Consider the following 21812-nt stretch of genomic DNA (forward strand, 5'->3'; position numbering starts at 1 on the left):
ACATCCTCCATCCTCCTCCCCACCCCCACCTTCTGCATACAAGTGAGAACAGTGCAGAGCTTTGTTCTTTCATCATTTGAGTTTCAAGCCTGTTCTGTGGGGGCTACACTTGCACTGAATGTAAATATTCATTAATGTACTTAATTTCCATCCTGAATATCTTTCTGTTTCATTATTGTCTGTCCAGCGGGCTGAGACCAACTCTGACTTTCTCTGTACATCTTCCCAGTTCAGCATCACATACAAATGGGCACTTAATAAGTGATTTTGGTCATGAGAGCATAATTAAATCTTTTTGTATTGGAAATTACACATGACTTGACTCAAGGGCTGGTCTAGTCTAATTGTGTTTGCATTCATTTTCTTGCCTTTTCCTTTATTTTGCCTAATCCCATCTCTGCCAAGTGAGCTTTAAATTCCAAGGAGGCTCACATGGGATTTCATTCCCAATTTCCTCTGTTGGTTGGCCAAGGGCAAGGAATTAAAAATATGTATATATATTATCTGCCTGAAGTGGGTAAAGAGTGACCCGGCCTTTAATGTATTCAAACCACTAATGCTGTCATTCCTAGTGAGAGCTGAAGGAAGGACCGCCGCTACTTCTACTTAAGAGGCCTCCACTTGTTTCCACAGCCAGTGTCTAGAGAATGTCTTGTCTTCAAGGAAAGCTTTTATTCTTTGGAAAGACTCCAGCTTCTTGTTCTTATTAAAAAAACAGATCCAGCTTTGGGAATCGATGCCTACTGTTTGAAGGTAAAAGCTGCTCTACATGTTAGTCTGACCTAGAGGCTGAAAAAGAGGACAAGGGGACTCTACCTTTGACACCAAATTGATATGCTCCCCAAGGAGACACTGAGCAACCTCTTAGTCATGAGAACTCACAGATGTATGTGGCCACCAGGATAAACAGCTATTTAAATGGGTGACTCCAGGATACCAGACTTCTCTTTAATGCTAAAAATAAATGTTGCTAATTATTCCATTTTACTATTTTCCAAGCTTTACTTTTGCACTGTGTATAACACAGTAGCCACTAGCCACATGTGGCTATTGAAATTTAAATTAATTAAAATTAGATAAAATTTAAAATCCACTTCCCCAAACTAGCCACATCTCATGTGCTCAGTAATGCGTGGCTAGTGACTATGTATTGGAGAGCACAGATAAATTTCCATCATCACAGAAAGTTCTACTGAACAGTGCTGGTTTACCTTAAAGCTCATTGAAATAAATCTGTTTATTATAGACTGGAATTTGGTGGGGTTTGTATCTTGCCTAGTACCCCAGAGTATAAATTATGAGTTAGGTGGTCATCTGACAAGGTGCCACAAGTATAGAGAGGCCCCAGGACAATCCATTGTATGCTGGAAAATTCTAGCATGAGGCTAGCTCCAATTGAATCCTTTCCAGATCGAGTCTTCTGTTGATGTTCAACACAGACCTCACACAGTCGTAAAATCTGCAGCTTCCAAAGATGCCTTCACCCAAGTATGGGCTAGTTGGAGTCAGGGTGCTGGTAAGTTCACATATCTCTGCATTCAGTCTTGTAACTTGCCTTTGTTATTTCTCTGCACCCCTCTATAATAATATTTTACATTTTACACTTCACACATTTAAGCAGTGTGATGAACAGTCCAACAGAAATCTGACAGAGGATTTTTTGCACTCACAATGAATGGATGTGTGATAAGGTAGGAAGGACAAGAGATTCCAGTCAAGATGGTAGAGTAGTAGAACCAAGCTCGTCTCTTCTCATGACTGCAACGAAACCACACTGACTGCTAAACAACCATTGAAAAAAAGCCTGGAACCTAGCAAAACAGATCTTCTTCAACTGGAAACATAAAGTGGGAGCCACAGCAGGATGGTAGGAGGGGCGTGCTCATGATATAATTGGGCCCATATCCCTGGGGTGGGCGATCCACAAGCTGAAGTATAATTAAGTCTCAGAGGCCCTCCCACAGGAGTAAGAGCCCCACATCAGGCTCCCCAGCCCAGGGTTCCAACACTGGGAGGAGGAAGAGACCCCAGGACACCTGGTTTTGAAGGCCAGTGGGGCTTAGCTCCAGGAGCCCCATGGGACTGGGGGAGGCAGAGATTTCATTCTCTTGGGAAGCATACACAGAATCTTGTGTGCACTAGCTCAAAGGGCAGAGGCAGTGATTTCATAGGAACCTGGGCCAGACCTGCCTGCTCGTTTTGGAAGATCTCCTGGGGAGGTAGGGGACAGCTACGGCTCACCCAGGGGATTTAAAAGCTGGTGGAGGGAATGTTGATCTACGTGAGCTTTCCTGGAGGCTGACATCTTGATTGGATCATCAGTACCAAGACCTAGCCCCACCCAACAGCCTGTAGGGAAGCCTCAAGCCAAACAACATACTGGGTGGGAACACAGCCCCACCCATCAGCAGACTTCCTGAGCCACAAAGGCCTCTAGATATGACCCTACCTGCCAGAGGTCCAGGACCAAGCTTCACCCAGCAGTGGGCAGGCACTGGCTCCTTCTGCCAGGAAACCTGCATAAGCCTCTAGTCCAGCTTCATCCACCAGGGGACATACACAAGAAATAAGAAAACAACAATCTCAAAGCCTGCGGAAGGAATCCACAAATACAGGCCAGACTCTACACTGGGACCTGCTGGACCCTGGCCCTTGGGTGACATGAGAGGAGTGCACTACCGGAACGCATAGGACATCTCCCACAGAGGGCCACCTCTCCAAAGTCAAGAAATGTAACTAACCTACCTAAAAATAGAAATAGAAAGATAGACAAAATGAGGCAGCAGAGGATATCTCGCAGGCCAAGGCACAAGATAAAATCCCAGAGGAAGAAAAAAGTGATGAGGAATAGGCAGTTTATCTGAGAAAGAGTTTAAAGTAATGATGGCCAAGATGTTCAGAGAACTCAAGGGGAGTACAGATGCACATAGTGAAGTTTTTAGCAAAGAGTTGGAAAATATAAAGAACACTCAAACAGAGTTGAAAAATAAAATCACTGAAATGAATAACATGCTAGAGGAACCAAGAATAGACTAAATGAGGCAGAAGAACAGATTAGTGGAAATCACTACTTCAGAACAAAAAAAAAGAAAAAAGAATGAAAAGAAATGAGGATAGTTTAAGAGAACTCTGGGACAACATGAAGCACACTAATATTCACATTATAGGGGGTCCCAGAAAGAGAAGAGAGAGAGAAAGAACCTGAGAAAATTTTGGGAGAGATAATAACCCAAAACTTCCCCAACTTGGGAAAGGAAATAGTCACCCAAGTCCAGGAAGAGCAGAGAGTTCCATACAGTATCAACCCAAAGAGGAACACACTGAGGCACATAGCCATCAAATTGACAAAAAGTTAAGGATAAGGAGAAAATATTAAAATTAGCAAGAGAATAGCAACAAATAATATACAAGGGAACTCCCATAAGATTAGCAGCAGATTTTTCAGCAGAAACTCTACAGGCCAGAAGGGAGTGGCACAATATATTTAAAGTGGTGAGAGGGGAAAACTTACAACCAAGAATACTCTATCCAGCAAGGCTCTCATTCAGAATTGATGGGGAAATCAAAAGCTTCACAGATAAACAAAAGCTATAAGATTTCAGTACCACCAGAACAACTTTACAACAAATGTTAAAGGAACTTCTCTAGTCATCAAACCATAAGAAAAGAGAACAAAAGGAAGAAAGAGGGGGGGAAACCTATAAAAAAAAAAAAAAAAAAGACCTACAAAAGGTTGCTTTGGCAGTTTGGGGTCTTTTATGGTCCCATACAAATTTTGGAATTGTTCTAATTCTGTGAAAAATGTCATGAGTATTTTGACAGGGTTGCATTGGATCTATAGACTGCTTTTGGGTAGTACAGCCATTTTGATCATGTTGATTCTTCCGATCCAAGAGCACAAGACATCTTTCCATTTCTTTTTATCGTCTTCAGTTTCCTTCATCAATATTTTAGTTTTCAGAGTATAGGTAACCTGCTTGGTTAAGTTATTTCCAGGTATTTCTTATTTTTGATGCAATGGAAATATTTATGCCAGCTATAAAATTCTGGTTTTTGAAGTGAAAAGAAGAAAAAAAAGTGAATGAAAGGCCACAAATGGCAAAATATCCTTCTTTCTTATGGGTAAGTTGTATTCCATTACATATATATGCTGCATCTTCTTTATCTATTCATCTATTGATGTGCACTTAGGATGCTTCCATATCTCGGCAATTATAAAGAATGTTGCTTTTAATAGTGGGGTGTATGTATTTTTTTGAATTAATTCTTTTTTTGTGGTTGGCTTTCTTCCTTTGATAACCATGTAAGTTTAAAAAGCTAAAGCTCTAAAAGTTCTTAGAAACAATGAACAGTACATATATGTAAATTTAAAAATATGTGCAGTATATTGTGTATATGTATTTACATGCAATACATTGTACATGTGCAGTCATATTGTAACAATTCTACCTAATAAAACTGAAAAATGAAGGAAAAAAAAAAGAAGATTGGAGGGACAAAATTTGGCTTTGACCTAAGAGAGTTAGAAATTACTCCATGAGAAATTACTTCTTCAAATTTGGACCCCTCTTTAAACACAGATACACTACCTGTGCAGAGAAACACAATGAGTGGCTAATATTCAGTAACATCAGTGTAGCCTAATTCATCGCATGCCTTCATAGACGAGCAAGAACCACGTGGAACTGTGCAGGGAACAAATAAAGCTTCATGATGAAGTGACAGAGAAAGGTCTGTGTTCTTTATTGGTAACTCTTCTAGAAGACAACTTGTGATTCTACCCTTTCTCATCTCTTTGGTTTCCTTAACTTAAATAACAGCTGCAGTGTTCGAACACAAATTCTTCTTAAAGACTCTGAATTAATGGTCTCCTTCTATTCAGTTTTCTCTTCCTCAACTACCCTTTTTCAGCTTCCCCTCTGCTAGCTCTGCCCACTGGAGTTGGCAAGGAATACAGTCAGCTCCTTTCTCTCAGGCTGGCCCCTTTCCAACGCCAGTCTTTATGCCCAGTGTTAGATGTGGCTTCTCAAGAATACTTAGTCATCTCTAATTTCCCTCACCAGGCTTTCACTTCGTGGCACCCTTCCTTCACTCCTTCTTGTACAGCAGGTGGAGTCCTAATTTTTTTATTAAGATTTTTATGTTTTTTTAACATTTTTTATTGAGTTATAGTCATTTTACAATGTTGTGTCAAATTCCAGTGTAGAGCACACTTTTTCAGTTATACATGAACATACATATATTCATTGTCACTTTTTTTTTCGCTGTGAGCTACCACAAAATCTTGTATATATTTCCCTGTGCTATACAATATAATCTTGTTTATCTATTCTACATTTTGAAGTCCTAGTCTGTCCCTTCCCACCCCCTGCCCCTGAGTCCTAATTTAAAAAAAAATGATGTACTCTTTAAATAACAATTTCAGAAGTCATACCATTTTCTGTGAAATCAGCAAGCTCTTTTTGCCAGGTTTCCCCATTACACAGAATCTGTCATATCAAGATATCTACTATTCTCCTCGCAGGAAAACAACAACAACTTTCTACTGTTACTCAGAAGAAGGAAGGTTCTTCTCGAAGGGGACATGATGAACTGAGCCACACTGATGCACTATTGGTGTTGGATACTGCATGCATGTCTCTGCACATGGCACATATTTGGATAGAAGGGGACGTGAGTGCAGTGGGGAGAAGAGAATCAATTTCCTGCACCTTGGCAAGCATTTGATTAGAAGCTCAAACCCACTCTTTTTCCTCGAGGCCCCCTCCCAGCCTGGTAGATCCTTGGGACAACATTCTCCTCCAGCCAAGAGGGAAGAAAATGAAACACCACTCCACAGTAGCTAAAGTGCCTGGCAGCCATGCCCCTGGGAGCAAGAGTTTGAGTGCAGTTTGCCCCCATGCTCTTAGCACCTCCTCCCCTTTTTTCTCCTGAGGCAAAGAGGTCCTCTGAGCTAAAGGGATCAGATCGGGGAGGGAGAAGAGGGAGGGAAAGGGGAGTTCACATACTACTTCCCATTTCTGCTCTGCGGTGCCATTTGCACACTAGGTAAATAGCAGGCTAACTGAGGAGCAGTGATTGGAGCCAGTGTGCCCCAAACAAAATGGCTTGCTTCTGCGTTGCTTCAGTAACATTTTCTGAGCTCTGACTAAAGATAGACAGTATGGCAGGACCACTCAACAGAGACAATCACTGATGCTAATAAAATCAGTATTTGAAAGGAAGCTTAAGGGATTTTAGGAAATGTACCTATACCCCTAGGATTGCAACTGTTACACTGTAATAAATAACTTGGAGGCTGGTGGTGGGTCGCTCTCAACATAAGGAAGCCACTTTGTAATGGTCAGCAACTGCCTGGAAAATGATTTTCTCTTCATCTCTGTTCTATTACTTTTGATCCTTTTGCTTTGGGTTTGAAAGGCTAACAAAGAGCTTTGCGTATCAAGTGATCAAATGTGTGTTTAAGGTTATTGAATCTACCACAAAGGTCTTTAAAAATGTGACCCGTGTTTACCCTCCCCTTGCTGCCCACAGAGCCCTCTAACCCTACCCCTCACCAGATTCTGCGGTGCACACTGGAATTATGCCCAACTTTCTTAACACAGAGGACAGAGGCATCATGCTCTTGGCTGGATTTGTAATTGTATTTCTCCTTTTTCAATAAAGCAGTGAAACTTCTTCCTTGTGTTGTATATAGCAAAACAAGCCCTTCTTTACCTATTTCTCTTCTTCATGACAAAGGATCCGGAATGTCACATAGAAAATTAAGCAGAAAGATTGTGGCTTGAAGCAAATTGTACTTTTCCTTGTAACACTCTTCATGCTTATCAATATGTCCATCTCCCTCAGCAGACTGGCCCTTAGCTTGAGTTCCCCAGGAGACTTTGAGATAAGGATCAGAGTACAGGTAGTTTATTTGGGAAGTGATCTTTGAAAACACCCATGGAGGAGCAGGTAAGTGAGACAGGGAAAAGACAAGACAGCCTCTAAAAGTTTCCATTATCAAGCCAGCTACAGTGGGCTTAATCCAGTGGGGACTTCCAAGGGCCACTGTAGAAAGGGATGGAGATGGGCTGTTTATACATCTGCTCCTGTCAGTCATAATGGAGGGCTGCACCTAGGGAGAATTAATTCCCAGCACTTCCTGGGATGCCCTTCACGCAGGCAAATGGGCTCTGACAGCCAGAGATAGACCCCAGGCAATGAAATACACACGCTGGCAATCATAAGTGGGACCCATGTGCACTGAAGTAGTAAAGACAAGGTACCAGGCAGGGCATGAAAAGCACCTGCTACTGACACAAGCCTGCTTGCTTTCCTGTGTATCCACCTGTAGACACTCAATAAATGTTTGTTGTCTGGCTGACTTTGCATCCTGCATCACCGCCTCCTACACTCCACTATAACTAGTATTTTCTTCCTCTGTTAAAAGACGATGTGTTTTACTAGTCAGTTCTCAATTCTCAATACTTATGTACAAAAGAAGAAAATAAGAAATCACTTGTGGGGTTAAGGTAGGGGAAAACAATGCTGGACTCCTTGATTTGAACACTGCTATTTACCACCACCATTTCCTATTCATTACAGATACAGTCTCTGAGGTTTTCTTTGTTCAACCTATCGTCAATGTTTAGCAAGAGTAATCACCTGCACTACCATCAGAACTGAAACAGTGGTAGGAACAATGACAGCATCTTGCCTTCCTCCTCAGACCCTTACTGACAAGCAATCCTGGCAACAGAAATGCTTTTCAATAGCTTGAAATCTCTAAGTCCCAGATAGAACACATTAATATGAAGGTGATGGAAGGTGTAAGCTAGCGCCAGCTCCACGTTGAATCCACCGCCCCAGTAGACACTGGGCACAGTGAAATACCATAGTCAGCTACAAAGATGGCCACTCCTTCATTATTCCCAAACAGATGTTTAATGGCCAGTGTTCACTTCATTGTCCCCAGGCCACCATTGCCATATGATACCAGCTGCTATGACTATCATCTCTGCCAGAATACAGACCTCCCTCCCCTGGGACCTACTGTGTCCTTTGGGTAATCCTTCCTCTCAAAAGTGCCTGTTTCAGCTAATCTTCAGCATCTGTAGAAAACAACACAAAAAGGTCAATTCCCCCATGGCTCTGGCTTATATTCTCTTCTGTTACAAGGAAATGTAGTATTAAAAACACTGAACAGAAGAGACAGATAAAGCAAGACTGGCAGAGTGGGGAGATGGTTTGCAGGAAGAGAGAAAAAGAGGACATTGCCTCTGGATCATATTAGAACACATACACACACGCACACACACTTATGTTCTCAGAACTCCTCCACGGTACAAGGATGACATCACTCCACCGGCAATAAATAGACCACTTGAATTCTGTTTTCATGAGAGGCCGAAGCACTGTGAAATCTCTTTCATTGGATATTTAATTTGTCAAGCTTCTCTTTTAACAAAACTGTACATCTACCATATTCAGGTACTGACATTAAAATAGCGGTGCTCAAAGGATCAGGTGGTGGACACTCTGATGTGGCACGCAGATCCCCCTTCAGAAGGAAGGAAGGACTAGTGCCCTGGCTGTTGACAGTGCTATCACAAGGTGGACCTCAGCTGTCAGCCCTTTTTGAGGATCGCCTCTGCTAAAGTAAACTACCTCACCCAAGGTCTTGATTCCTTTCAGGGGTAGTCTGCATCGAATGTTTGGTCAATGCACAGATATAAAGCTTGGACCCCCTTGCTCCAACTCAAGACAACTCTGAGGGACCCTCCAAGGCTCAGTGCTCCCTCATTAGATGGGTGTAGGCTTCATAGAGGCTATTCATTCCTGCTTCCTTAACTTTGCACTTCTGATAACCCCAAGGGCTCTCCCCCATAAACTTCCTGCATGTTAATTTCCATTTCATAATCTGCTTCTTCGGGAACCCAATCTGTGACAGGTGCTTAAACCCTCCTAATACATCAGAGTAGATGACATACAATGAAAACATTCACTTTCTGTATATTTTATTGTATAGTGCTGTTTTGAAAATTGCTAATCAATATCCAGCCATGATCTCTTAATCAGAATGGCTAACTAATTAAAGGACCCATGTTGGTATAATAAGCAGGCCTGAGATCAGGTCTAGTGTGCATGTGGAAATAGGTAATAAAATGAAATCACACTTTTTTCATGTTCTTTCTTTTCCATATTAACACAGATGATAATAATAGCAATAGTAAACAAGATTAAGGGCTTACTATGTGCCAGACATTATTCCAAACACTTTGCATTATTTCATTTAAATTTCACAGCAACTCACTCTTTGAAATAAATACTATTATTACTTCCACTATACAAATGAGAAAACTAAGGCATAGAGAAATTACACAACTCTAGTAAGTGACGCAGTCTGGATTTGTATCCAGGCAGTTGTATTTGAGAACCCACACTCTTATTGATTACAGTGTAGCTGCCCCTCTATTTAAAAAAGTGACTGTTTATTAAATGCCAAGACATGTCTGATGTGGTCAAAGTCAATGATTATTCATGGGAAACAGTACCTCACTCAAGAAATGTCAGGTAGGCTGAAGATTATGACACCCCAAACCACAAACAGCCTCTGTGGTTGCTGAGTCCCGTTGGAGGAATGACCTCAGCACAGGTTAGTCTCTTATATCAGCTCTGCCATCAATTCCCCACCAGAAACAACTGTGTCTGAACTTGACAAGCTGTCTTTGCTGTTCTCCATATCTGTATTCTGGAAACTTCACCATTAATCCAAAGTCTCCAACCGCACAACTTCTTCTTTCACTCTCAGTAATGGCCTTGCCTTTACTTCACAGCAAAAATGGAGGCCAACAATTAAGAACCATCTCACTGCTCCTTTCCCCACCTCCAACTTGTCTTTGAACACTTATTCTTATCTTATCCTCTCCAGTCTCTTAGGTGAAGATGGCCCTTCTCCTGTCTCAAGCCTAATCCCATCACTTGTTTGAATCCCATCTCTGTCCCCATCCTTTTCAAGAACTTACTCCATCAACATATTACAGCCACTACTCAGAAACACCATTAATTTCAGTATATAGTCTTCCATTTTATATATACATAGGCACCATGTTAATTTTTTAAACAAAAATAGTGTGTTTACTTTCTGTTTTAGAACCTTTTCACATATAAATATTCTTGGAAACATAATATATAATGGCCACATAGTTATGGTGGATATGACATTCATTCTACACTCCCTCTTTTGTATCTTGCTGAAGTGGGCAACTGGAAAGCTATACACTACATTTCCCAGACCTTCTTGTAGCTAGGATTTAGGGTATGATTAAGGCTCCACTAATCAGATGCACACACAGGGGATTTGAAATGCAGAAGTGAGGGAGAGACCTTGCCTCTGAGCCCCCTTGATGTTTCAGCTGACAAGCTCAGGCAAGAAGGCATCTTTAGCAGAAATCCCAGTGTCTGGTCACAACTAGAAGGTCCAGGAAAGTCTTCAAGGTGCTGGGAAGAAGAGAGCGAACTCAATCGGGGTGGTCTGCAAAAGTCTTCCTGAGGAAGCGGCATTTGAGCAAAGACCTGAATGAGATAAGTAAGACACGCAAAGATCTTGAGGAAAATGTTTCAGGCAGAAGGAACTGAAAATGCAAAGCCTTGAGGTCAGAATCCGTGGCTGGAGCAGAACTGAGGATGGGGAGAGCAGCAGGAGCTAAGACCAGAGAGACAGCAGGTGGGAAACCATGGGTAGCCTTGTAGGCCATTGTAAGGCATTTGGATTTTATTCAGAGCGGGTTGGGAAGCCACTGGAAGGTTCTTTCACATGAAACTGAGTGAAACGTCTGCTATGCCTAGGTATGTAGAATTAAGGAAGTATATATCTGGGCATGAGAATTCATGCACTCAAAGATGTAGAAGCAGGAGGCTGGGTAAGTAGCAAGGTCAGGAACAGTTAATTATTCACAAGCAGGGCACCAAATGTCATTGAAAGGGCAGTCCAGAAAACCATCCTCCAGAAGCCAAGACCAGGTTTGTTGTTTTCCATTCAACAAACACTTACAGAGTACCTATTATATGCCAACTGTTCTTCTGTTCAAACATTCAACAAGTATTCCTTGTTGCCTACTAGTTTGCAAGATGCTAAGGAACAAAAAACTACAAAGATGAGTAAGACATGAACTTGCCCTTGAGAAGTTTCATTGTCTGCACAGAAGAGATCACTTTCCAAGAGCTGTAACATAATTTACACCAGAAGGGTAGCTAGGGTTGCCAAATAAAATACAGGACTCCTGGTTAAATTTGAATTTTAGGTAAACAGTGAATACTTTTCAGTACGTGTATGTCCCAAATACTTCATGCCATGGTTAGTTCATGAGATACACATAAACAACACTTACTGTTTATATGAAATCAAATATAATTGGGTATCCTGTACCTTCATTTGCTAAATCTGGCAACTGCAGGTAGCAGGTACAGTGGTCTTCAAACTGGTACATACCTTGGGAGCCCATGAAGAGTTTCCATAAAATAAATGGACACAGTTGGATTTTAATGGGAACAGTGTCCAGATCCTCAATTTTTCCAAGTATGATCTTTCTGAGAACAGGCCTGTGATGGAAGGTACCTCCCCTTTCACAGTTGCCTGTCTCTTGCTTTGTAGAAGGGCTACATTTCCTCCTTCTTGAATGTTACTCTGGTGCATTGCCCTGGGGTGTGAAAATCTCCAAGATGTCAAACAAAGGCACAATTCAAAATAACTGGAGGCGGCGTTGAAAAAGTGAAGGAGTCTTCAAGACTGAGTCATAAAACTTTTGCAAGTCAGGTGGTTCCAACTTTCATCAGATTATTGAGTTGTCAGCTGACAGGTCATTAAAAATTACTTTTGAAAATAGATTTCCATGTGACTCTTTTGGTGCTTCACTTCGAAGGAATTTAAACAACTGAGTAAAATTGATATAATAACCCCCTTCCCTTAATAGTATTTATAGCTGACATCATTTTTAAAAAATATGAATAAAATCATGCTAAGCCCCATTTCATTCTAGCTATTCATCCACAGATACATGAAATATTTTTAAAGATCTCCATTTTCTTTATTAGGAAATATATTTTCAATAAAATTTTACTTTTTATGTTTAATGATTATCAAAATTTATAATGTATTTATATTATTTTAACCAGTTGGGAACAACTCATTTTTAAAACAATGACTCAACCCAGAAGACATTTTTAAATACTTAGAATCTTGGAGTCATAGGACATAAAAATAATAATGTTAATTTATGTATTTTTTATTGTAGAGAGTGTAATACGGTGATTAATAAAATACTCTCAAACACAAAAATATATTACATTAAAATAAAATCCTGTGAGGGAAGCAGAATGGAACAGGAGTTCAATGAGATAAAAGAAGGATGTAAAATTTCTGTTGGTTAAAGAAGAGCCTATTCATGTATTTTTTTTAAAGGGTGATAGCTGGTATCAAATCAATATGATATTTAGAGTCCATTGGATAATTCTGCTATAGACTATTTCCCCCCTCAAAATGTGTTTATATGTTGAAACCTAATCCCCAGTGTGATAGTATTTGGTGGAGGGGGCCTTTGGGCGGTGATTAGGTCGTGAGGGCAGAAGCGTCATGAATGAGATTAGTGCCCTTATACAAGAGACCCCAGAGAGCTCCCTCCTCCCTTCTCCACATGAGGATATAGCCAAAAGATGGTTGTCTATGAACCAGGAAGTGGAACCTCACCAGATACTAAATCTGCTGGCACCTCAATCTTAGACTTCTCAGCTTCCAAAACTGTGAGAAATAACTTTCTGTTGTTTATAAGCCACTCAGCCTATGGTATTCATGGTAAGAGCTTTATTTTTAAATGTCAATACTTATCATATGCCACAAATCACATCCTTTACAGCTATCTACATTTAAGATTTTAAAAATTTAAATGTTAAATTAAAAATGTCGTAGGGGCTACACAGTTTTCATTGAAATTATTTTTATTTTAAGAGGTATGCAAAGATAAAAACGTTGGAAGACCACTAGCCAGGTACAGAGGTCTGGAATGGGGGCAGGCAGTTGGGCATCTCAACTTTATGGGGCTAATGCTCAGACTGCTGTATTTTCCAAGTTCTAGAAAATGGACTGCCTTTGTAGCATCTCTTCTTCAGAAGAGGATCTGAAAAACATTCTGTTTTGACGGGCCTCTTGTTGAGGCTAAAAGTCTGGTTTAGAGTCAGTAGAAAAAGATGAATAATCAGCAGTGCTCTGGGTAGGAAGGTGAATGCAGTCCAATACCCTAGAAATTTAATGCTGAAATCCAGCGCATGTTCTGCTCAGCAAGTCTTGTGCTTTGCCACAGAACTACTTCCACTTAGAGAAAGGAGTATCTTTCTGTTTTGGACAGAGGCTCTGAATGGGTTAGCAGGAGCCATGATTAGATCCCTGCCCATATGAGGAGTATAATAAACAGAAAATTCTCCAAACATGCAGATATCATCTGGTTGAATTTCTGAAGACATTGATTTGGTATGCTTCTGCAGACAGAAGAAATAAGCAAAATGTTGCAACGCCTCTGAAGAGGTATATAAAATAAATCAGAACTTATTTCTATCTTTGTACCAAATTCAGTGTGTTCCCAGCTGGGACATTGTGTGCAGCTCTGTAGACAGCACTCGAGAAGTACATAAAGGATCAGGAGGAGGTGTAAGAAAACAAAATGCTCCAAGTGATGTGGTGAAACAGGATCCTGAATGAGCAACTCCTCTGAGAAGAAGAAGATGAGGCTGACAAGCAATCCTTAGGTTGGTCAATTTTAGCCATAACAGTGGAGCCAAACTCTATTGTTTATTCTGTCATTCAAAACTGGTAAAAGTTTGGCATAAACACTGGGGCAGGTGCTTAGTCTTCTGCCAAATGGGTGGTCTCTAAGCCTACCCCAAATATATGATGATTCTTACTTAGATTTAAGACAGAATACATAATACATTTGTATTTGGGTTATGCACATTTAAATTCGTACAGTTTATAGCCATTCCAAACAAGTTCCAATTACTCAAGGGTCCCACAGTAGTGCTCCTGAAAAGAATTTTAGTAAAACAGCTCTAAGCTTTTTAGCTTTTTTGTTTTCTTACAGCTTTCCATTCTCAAGACTCAGCTGTGAACCAAGTGCTGGTCAGGCTGGGCCAGCCAGCCATAGGATTGCTCTGGGTCCAACCAGAATTTCCTCTTCTTTGCAGTGGCTGAGACTCTCCTACTGGGTCATCAAGAGGAACATGGAAAGTTGCAAGAAAGAAAGTTGAGAGTTACTAATCCCTGGGAACAGCCTCTGGGGTGCTGCTGTGGGATTCTTGAACAGTTTTTATCTCACTGGTGAGAGGCATCCTTCCAGCCTCTAGCCAGTGGTGTACTAGAGCTGGCTTATACTGAGTTAGCTGGTTGACAGCATGTTGGCAGCTTGAAATTGGCCATAGTGGAAGTATTTATATCATTAAAATTGCTAAATGTTACAAATCAGGCCCCCCCCTTTTTTTGAGAGCCAGTTGTTAAACATTTATCAGAACACAGGAGATTCACCCTAGAAGAGGCCATCTTGTGCTTGACAGCAGGACAACAGGACCTTCCAGTGCACCTGTAGAGGCTGCAGATATCCCATCAACAGCTGAGCAGGAACAAGAGACTGATGGCCAGAGAAGCAGAAGTGGCAGTCAAGGCATACTGCTGAGTAGAGATGTCGTGAGGTAAAAAGATGATCTGCTGTCCTCCTGGTTAGTCCCACAAATTCCTATTGGCAGAGGGAAATGGGTATTTTGCAGGGCCTGAAGGCTTTAAATCAAACTGGAGCAGGGGTAGGGAGACAGGCAGGAGTAAATGAAATCTAGGTTCATCTTATTAATGTAACACAAGGTGTTAAGAAGAAAATATCTAAACCTGGGAAACAAAGTCCTTTCAATGTCATACTGGGACAAGCTTACCAAGGATTGTTTACTTATCTACAAGAATGTACCTTTGTTTGACTTTGCTATTTACTATTAATCACTGGCTCAGACTATGTGAAGTTACCTGTTAACTTGTACATCTTTTCCGGTAACAATGCAAATAATTTCTATCCAGTTGAAAAGGAAGTCCCAAAGGTCATGGTGTTTTATAGGATATAAATCAGGTTTGTATCTAATGGCAATTTATTTTAATATCTGTTTTAAATGTTTATTAATACTTAGTCCCTCAAAAATGCTCTTTGAACTAGCTTTTACCATGTTATCAATTCTCTCGTTAATGAGTTAATAAATCTTCAACACGTGTTCATATTACATGCATATGAGTTGTGTTTTTAACTTTTTGAAAATTATACTTTGGCCATGTAACTAGACTTTGGTGAGGTGGTGAGGTAAAAGGAGTTCATCTCAGCTGATCCTAGGGATAAATATAATTTGGAGCCCTGTCATGGAGAGTTGCAATGGACATAGTCTGACAAATTGATACAATTTCTGCTCTTTATAAGCCTACATTGGGGGTCCAGCTCCCCAAGGAATACAGAAGACATTGGCCAAAATTGGTGGGATTAAAGAGTTGCCATAAATCATTAGTCCGTAGATAGACTATCTCTCACCAAACACAAGTATCGATGTCTTTAGTATTGTAAAGCTTAAATCTGTAGGGGGAAAAAGATTCATGTGATTTTGAATTGTTAAGCTATCATCCGGTTTGTGTCTGGAAATGTCTTGAATGATGGTGTCTCACATAACCTCTGAAACCAATCGCTCTTTATAAACGGATTTGCTTGAATACAGAAGCCCTGAGAAAAATCTCCATTGTGCTTTTTTTTATTATTGTTATTTTAACCAACACTTCCCTGGTAGCCATCCTAAGTGTAAGAACTGTGCCTACAACTCTGCTGTAATGTTTGTGAGGCTCAGAAATCACAGGAGACAGGGAAGCAAAGCTGGTTACAACAGAACAGTGCTGTCTCCAACCCTATCCTGCCACTTTCTACAGGCTATTGACAAGGGTGGATGACTTTCACCATAATCTGCTAAAGCCTACTCCATGTACAAGAGTGTCCAGATCTTCTGTTCAGTGTTTTCCTTCTTCACAGGCATCCTGGGGAGTGACAAACAGTGGCAGAATCCCCGAAAATGTCACATTCAGACCTGGGTGACAGTGAGTCCCAGTTCATGTGCTCTCGAGATCCTACTTAATACAAAGCACGATATTTTGTGTTGAGTGTTGACAAGAAGCTCACTTCACACATGGCTCCAACAACAGCCCAGTCCTGTGGAAAAGCTTGACCTGTCAGTTCCGTTCCCTGCAGTATCCACCTCACACAAAGAGCTGTTTTCAGTCTCCTTTCCTGCAAGAAGCTTGGGCTTTTTCTCTTGTTTCATTTCTTTACAAAAACTTTGAAACCAAACTACTGTGTGCAAGAATACACTGTGAAAAGAGATTTGTCCTTGATCCCCTTTGGGCTGGTGAGCCCAGGAGGCCTGGGTTTAGGGTTGGACTAGGGGAGAGGCCCAATGAGCACACAGTTCCTGGCACATGGGCCCCAGAGTGAAGCAACAGTAAATATTCCTACATTCCTAGGTAGCTAGATGAAACTTTATATCCTAAAACCTACAGTCAAAGCCAGAGAAGCCACTTTGCTGAGACCCCAGAGCTTTCTGAACAGGCTTCCTCTTACCTCTCTGCCATGCAAAATGTCTGCCCGACATGGTCCTTAACACACCCACCAGCAGTGCCCAGTGCCCACTCAGGACATGCAAACAGCTGTCAGGATCCTACTGAGCATAAGAAACCCTATTGGGCAAATCTGTGTAAGAATATCATTCAATGCATTGCCGAGTGGTGTGTGAATCATTAGATTTTCATTGGCTTATAAGTCCTCACCATTCCAAAGGATAATTGGGAAGAAGTGGTCTATCCTTACACCTGAAATTGCATTATAAATTTTAAAAGATGCCATCCAAAACCCATTAAGAATCACGGCCAAGTCACTGGGAGAAGCATACTGATAGTAGATCAGTCTAGAAATGAAAAAAAAAGTCACATGGAATAGTTGCTTCTGCAGCAAAGAAACGTTAAGGCTTCCCTTTTTATTTATGTGATATCTGGACCAATTGCCATGTAAAGTAATAAAATATCTAAAAGTTATTAATAAAGTATTTTGTGCTACTTTAAATTCAATTCATAGCCTTAACTGAAAACTTATTTGCACCAGAATTTATGATAAAATCTAGATGATGAGATTTTTTTCTTCCCTCAAAGACCGACACAATAATGGAATCTAAATTTGGGTTTCATCCTTGGATCATTCAGTTCCTTAATTCCTGGGTTTTGTACTTCAATACAAAATATCTCAGTTTAATTTCTTTCCTATATGATATTTGTCCCCAAACTTTGCACTTTCAAACAATGTTTAAAATCACATACAAATCCACAAGTCAGCAAATGGCCTCCTTTTGACAAAAAATACTTTGTTTCCTGCTATGGAAAAACAAGGATAAGCATTTAATTCACTGTGAATACAGACAATAAGAAAGAGTCACTGAAACATTATCACATTTCTGTCCCACTCTGTAAATTTTTATTAAAGATTAAAGTTAATATGCTATCTAGTTATATTAATATAAAATTTGCTCCTATTTTTGTCCAGTGAATGGTGTTTTTGATAATAATTTAATAAATGGAAGCAAGAAGGATTATCTACTTCATTCTGAAGATCTAAGAAACTTCCAATAAAGATTTCTGGATTGAATGCATGGACCCAAAAGTGTTTTAAGAAATGAGTAATAAGTATTTAAAGGGGAGCCTGCTGCTTTTGGAAGGAGGGAAATAGTCATTTCTTGGTTGTATGACTTCAGTAGACTTTTCCACAGCCAGTTGCCCTCTTTTTCAACAAACCTGAAACTTGTCACCATTTCCTATATTTTCTTAAGGAAAAAAAGAGTCATCTGTGTGGGTAGTACATTTTTAAAAGGTCAAATATATTTTCTACAGAGACTGGACTGTGCAGTTATTTCCAGATAATTTGGAAATTAAAATACTTTGGCTGTACCAGGGCATATCTCCACTGAAAGGGTTTTACTGCAAAAATCCTATAGCTTTGATTATCCCTTGTTTATAAACTTGTCTGCTTGACCTTTAGTCTATCTCCTCAGTGTTTTGAGAAGAGAAAAAGAGAAATGAAGTCAGTGGCTTCAAAACTTTTTACCAATATTTGGAGAAGATTCATTTAACCACTTAGGACAGGCATCAACAAGTAAGAATTTTTGAATATGAGAACAGGTTTTGCATTCAGTGAAAATTCTTGTGAGAGAAAAGATTCACCCTTTTCTCCACTTAGGAATTTTTGGTTTGCTTGTTTAAATGAAAGCAAAGGAAGAGTCTATAGGATCCAAGAAGGGAAGGACATACTAAATGAAAACTTAATGGAAAAGCTGAAATATAATACCTGGAAAAGTAATTATGATATTTTACTTATTAAAGCATCATAATTTTTTTTCAAATTTCACAAAAATCAGCATACAGAAGAAAGAGTAACTAATGTAGACTTGGACACTGAGGATGAAAAAGGAATTTTGAAAACTCTAAAAAAGAGCATCTGATTGTTAACATAGAGAAAAAACATGTTTGCATAAAACAAAAATGGCCACTTGCCATTTATTAGCACTGACCTCAACCTTGAAGGCAGGGATATAGCTTGTTAATCACTTCTCTACGTAAAATATAGTCTGATGAACAGTTAAAAATTGAAGTACGATAAACTACTCATGGATATTAACTAGATTAAAGTACATATTTCATTGAACAGTGGTCTAGAAGAAGGTATCAATCAAAGATTCTCACTTCAAAGGAAAGATAAATGTTTTATTCATTTCCAGAATATTACCTAAAATAATTTTTATTTTATATGTATATATATGTGGGAGGCTTTCAGTGGTAATAAAATATTTATGTATTAAGTAAATCACTCATTAACAAGTATTTATTGAGCACCAATAATGTGCCAGGGCATCATAATTTTTTTTTGCAGTGGGTAGAATAAAAGGATATGATATGACATATTAAGTATCACAGTTTAAGTGCTACCTCAAATCCTTTTCAAAAGAAGGCTATGAATAAATACAAATCTTAAGAGATCATTTTTAATGACAGCAGGTTTCTGTTTGGTATAAGGTCAGAATAGACAACTTTCATAAAACAGCCCAGGAAAATGCCCAAGGCATTACATCACTGAGATGGTACCTTCTCTAAGCTACCAGGACAAGGTGTCATTTCCTTTATATTGATGTTCTGCTTTGGGTTCCACACTGAAGCAGACCCTGAGACAAGCATTCAAATAGAAGTAGTTTATTTGGGAGATGATCTCAGCAAAAACTGATATGGGAGTAGACAGTTGAAACTGGGGAAGGGAGGAATGCCAGTACCAAGTTCATCACACTAGTTACCACCTTGCAGAGCTGGAGGTAAATTCTAGGAGTCAGTGTAGTATGCATTCCTCAGAGTCACCCCACCCAAAGGGGCGAGGGGGGTGGTGTCTTTATACACCTACTCCCAACCGTCCTTATTGGACAATGAGGATGAGAAAGGCATTTTGAGACCTCTAAAAAAGGGCATCTGATTGTTAACACAGATGTTCCTTATCTCTTCCCCAGCACAGCTGGATTAGCCTGCTCAGTAAGTGGACAAAAGTGGGTCTTGGAAGCCAGAGAAAGCCTTCGGGTAAAGAATGCAGGTTCTGGCAGTCAGAAGTCCAGCCAGCCAGCATGCACTAAGGTGGGGTGTTAGTCTTCTAGGGCTGCCGTAACAACTGACCACAAACTACGTGTCTCAAACACAGCAGAAGTAGATTCTCTCACAGTTCTGGAAGCCAGAAGTCTGAAATCAAGGTGTTATTAGGGCCATACTCCTTCTGAAGGCTCTGGATAGAATCCTTCCTTTCCATTTCCAGCTTCTGGTGGCTCCAGGTGTTCCATGGTGTTCCTTGGCTTGTGGTTACATCAATTCAGTTTCTTTTTCTGTCTTAACATCACCTTCTCTTCCGGGGTCCCTGTGTCTTCTCCTTATCTCTTCTCTTTCAAGGATATTTGTCTTTGGATTTAAGACCCACCCTTAATCCAGGGTGATCTCATCTGAAGACCCTTAATTACATCTGCAAAGACTATTTCCAAATAAGGTCACCTTCACACATTCTGGGGGTCAGGACGGGGAACATCTTTTAGGGGGCCACTATTCGACCCACTACAGGTGGTATGGATAAGGGGATATAAGCAGGACCTCAGTAGTGTCTGCTGCAATCTAGTAATTCTTAACAATCACCATCAACCTGTTCTGTATCCTCTCATTCCTGGCCCACCAGCACAAACCACTTAGCTAAGATCAGCTTTCAGCTACTGTGTGTGCCGTGTTAACTGCCAACTTTGTTTCCCTTTCCTCTATATATTTTTATAGCGTAAATGCTTGTCTTATACAGAACTGTGGATTTATTGGTTATTCATCAGACATAAATTGATCTTTAAGAGCAGTAACCACCATAAACAGGGATAGAATGCCCCTTACACTTACAGCAAATCTGTGAACAAAACATGATATGTATGTATGTGTGTGTGTGCACACACACATACATACACACACATATAGTCACTGTATAAAGGCAATACCCTGAAATTCTTTCAGTAAAAGGTAATCTTTGGGACTGAAAAAATTAGGCTTTGTGTCACAAAATAATTTAACTGAAACCCCCAGAGTTTCACACTTATGATTGTAACAAGTCAGGAAAACTGTCAAGCCGCACGCAATGGGTGAAACATTAATTGGGGCCTGTGCCTTGCATATTAGAGTACGTTTCTCCAGGTCTGCCAACAGCCTGCAAAATTAAAACAATTCCCTCAGCAAGTGAAACAGCTAGCAAGCAAACCCACAACCCCGCCACTGCTGTTCATGAGCAGGTGTCTGTCAGTTCTTGCCGGGTGTTGGATTTATTTTTACCAGATCAAAGGTGTCTGTTTCTGCTCCTCACTTGTCTGGTAAGATTTTCAGAAAGGTCCCTTTGGAGGGCGATATGGAAGGATCCTGAGTTGAGTAGCACTCTGGGAGGCAATACGGATGAGTACGCTGAGAAAATTGTGGAAAATTCTGGGAAGTGGGCTATGGGATAAAGGGTGGAATAGAGAGAAGCATGTCCATAGAGAAAGCCATGGGCAGGGCACACTGCTAGATCATCCCTGACCCCGTCCCAGCCTGGCAGCCCAGTCAGCAACTTCTGCAATTGGCCCTCGTACATGCCTTTCCATCTCAGCACATTTGGTTGAAAGTGGAGAAGCTGTGAGGGGAGGACCCTCATAAGACAGAATGTACCATTTAACTGCTCAAAAGTGGGACTCCATCAATTCTAAATATAAAGCACATAATGTGCGTTCATTCATTTATTCATTCATGCACTAAATCTCTAGTGAGTGTCTACTGAGTGACAAACAATATACTAGATACCTTCACCAGTCCGCATCTTTGCCGCTGAGTTAGGTGACACTATCTCAACCTTTTTATTTGTTGCCTAAAGATAGAAACTTCTGTTTTCTTTCCAAAAACTCAGACTTTTAAAAACCATGATCACACTGTATCAAAGACCCTCGTAATTACCCTATGTTACGTTAAGTTCAGATGCAGTATTAAGTAGATTATAGAACCCTGCCACGATTCAACAATAAAAAGGAAATGAAAATTGCAAGCCAAATTTAATTGTTTTTAACATGTTGGTTGAAAGCAAGAGAAATGAAGGATTAAAAATAATATCTATTCTTCCAGGAAACTGGGACTTCCATTTAGTAAAAGATGATTT

The sequence above is a fragment of the Camelus dromedarius genome, chromosome X (genome assembly GCF_036321535.1).
Source record: "Camelus dromedarius isolate mCamDro1 chromosome X, mCamDro1.pat, whole genome shotgun sequence".
In the NCBI taxonomy this organism is placed as follows: Eukaryota; Metazoa; Chordata; class Mammalia; order Artiodactyla; family Camelidae; genus Camelus; species Camelus dromedarius.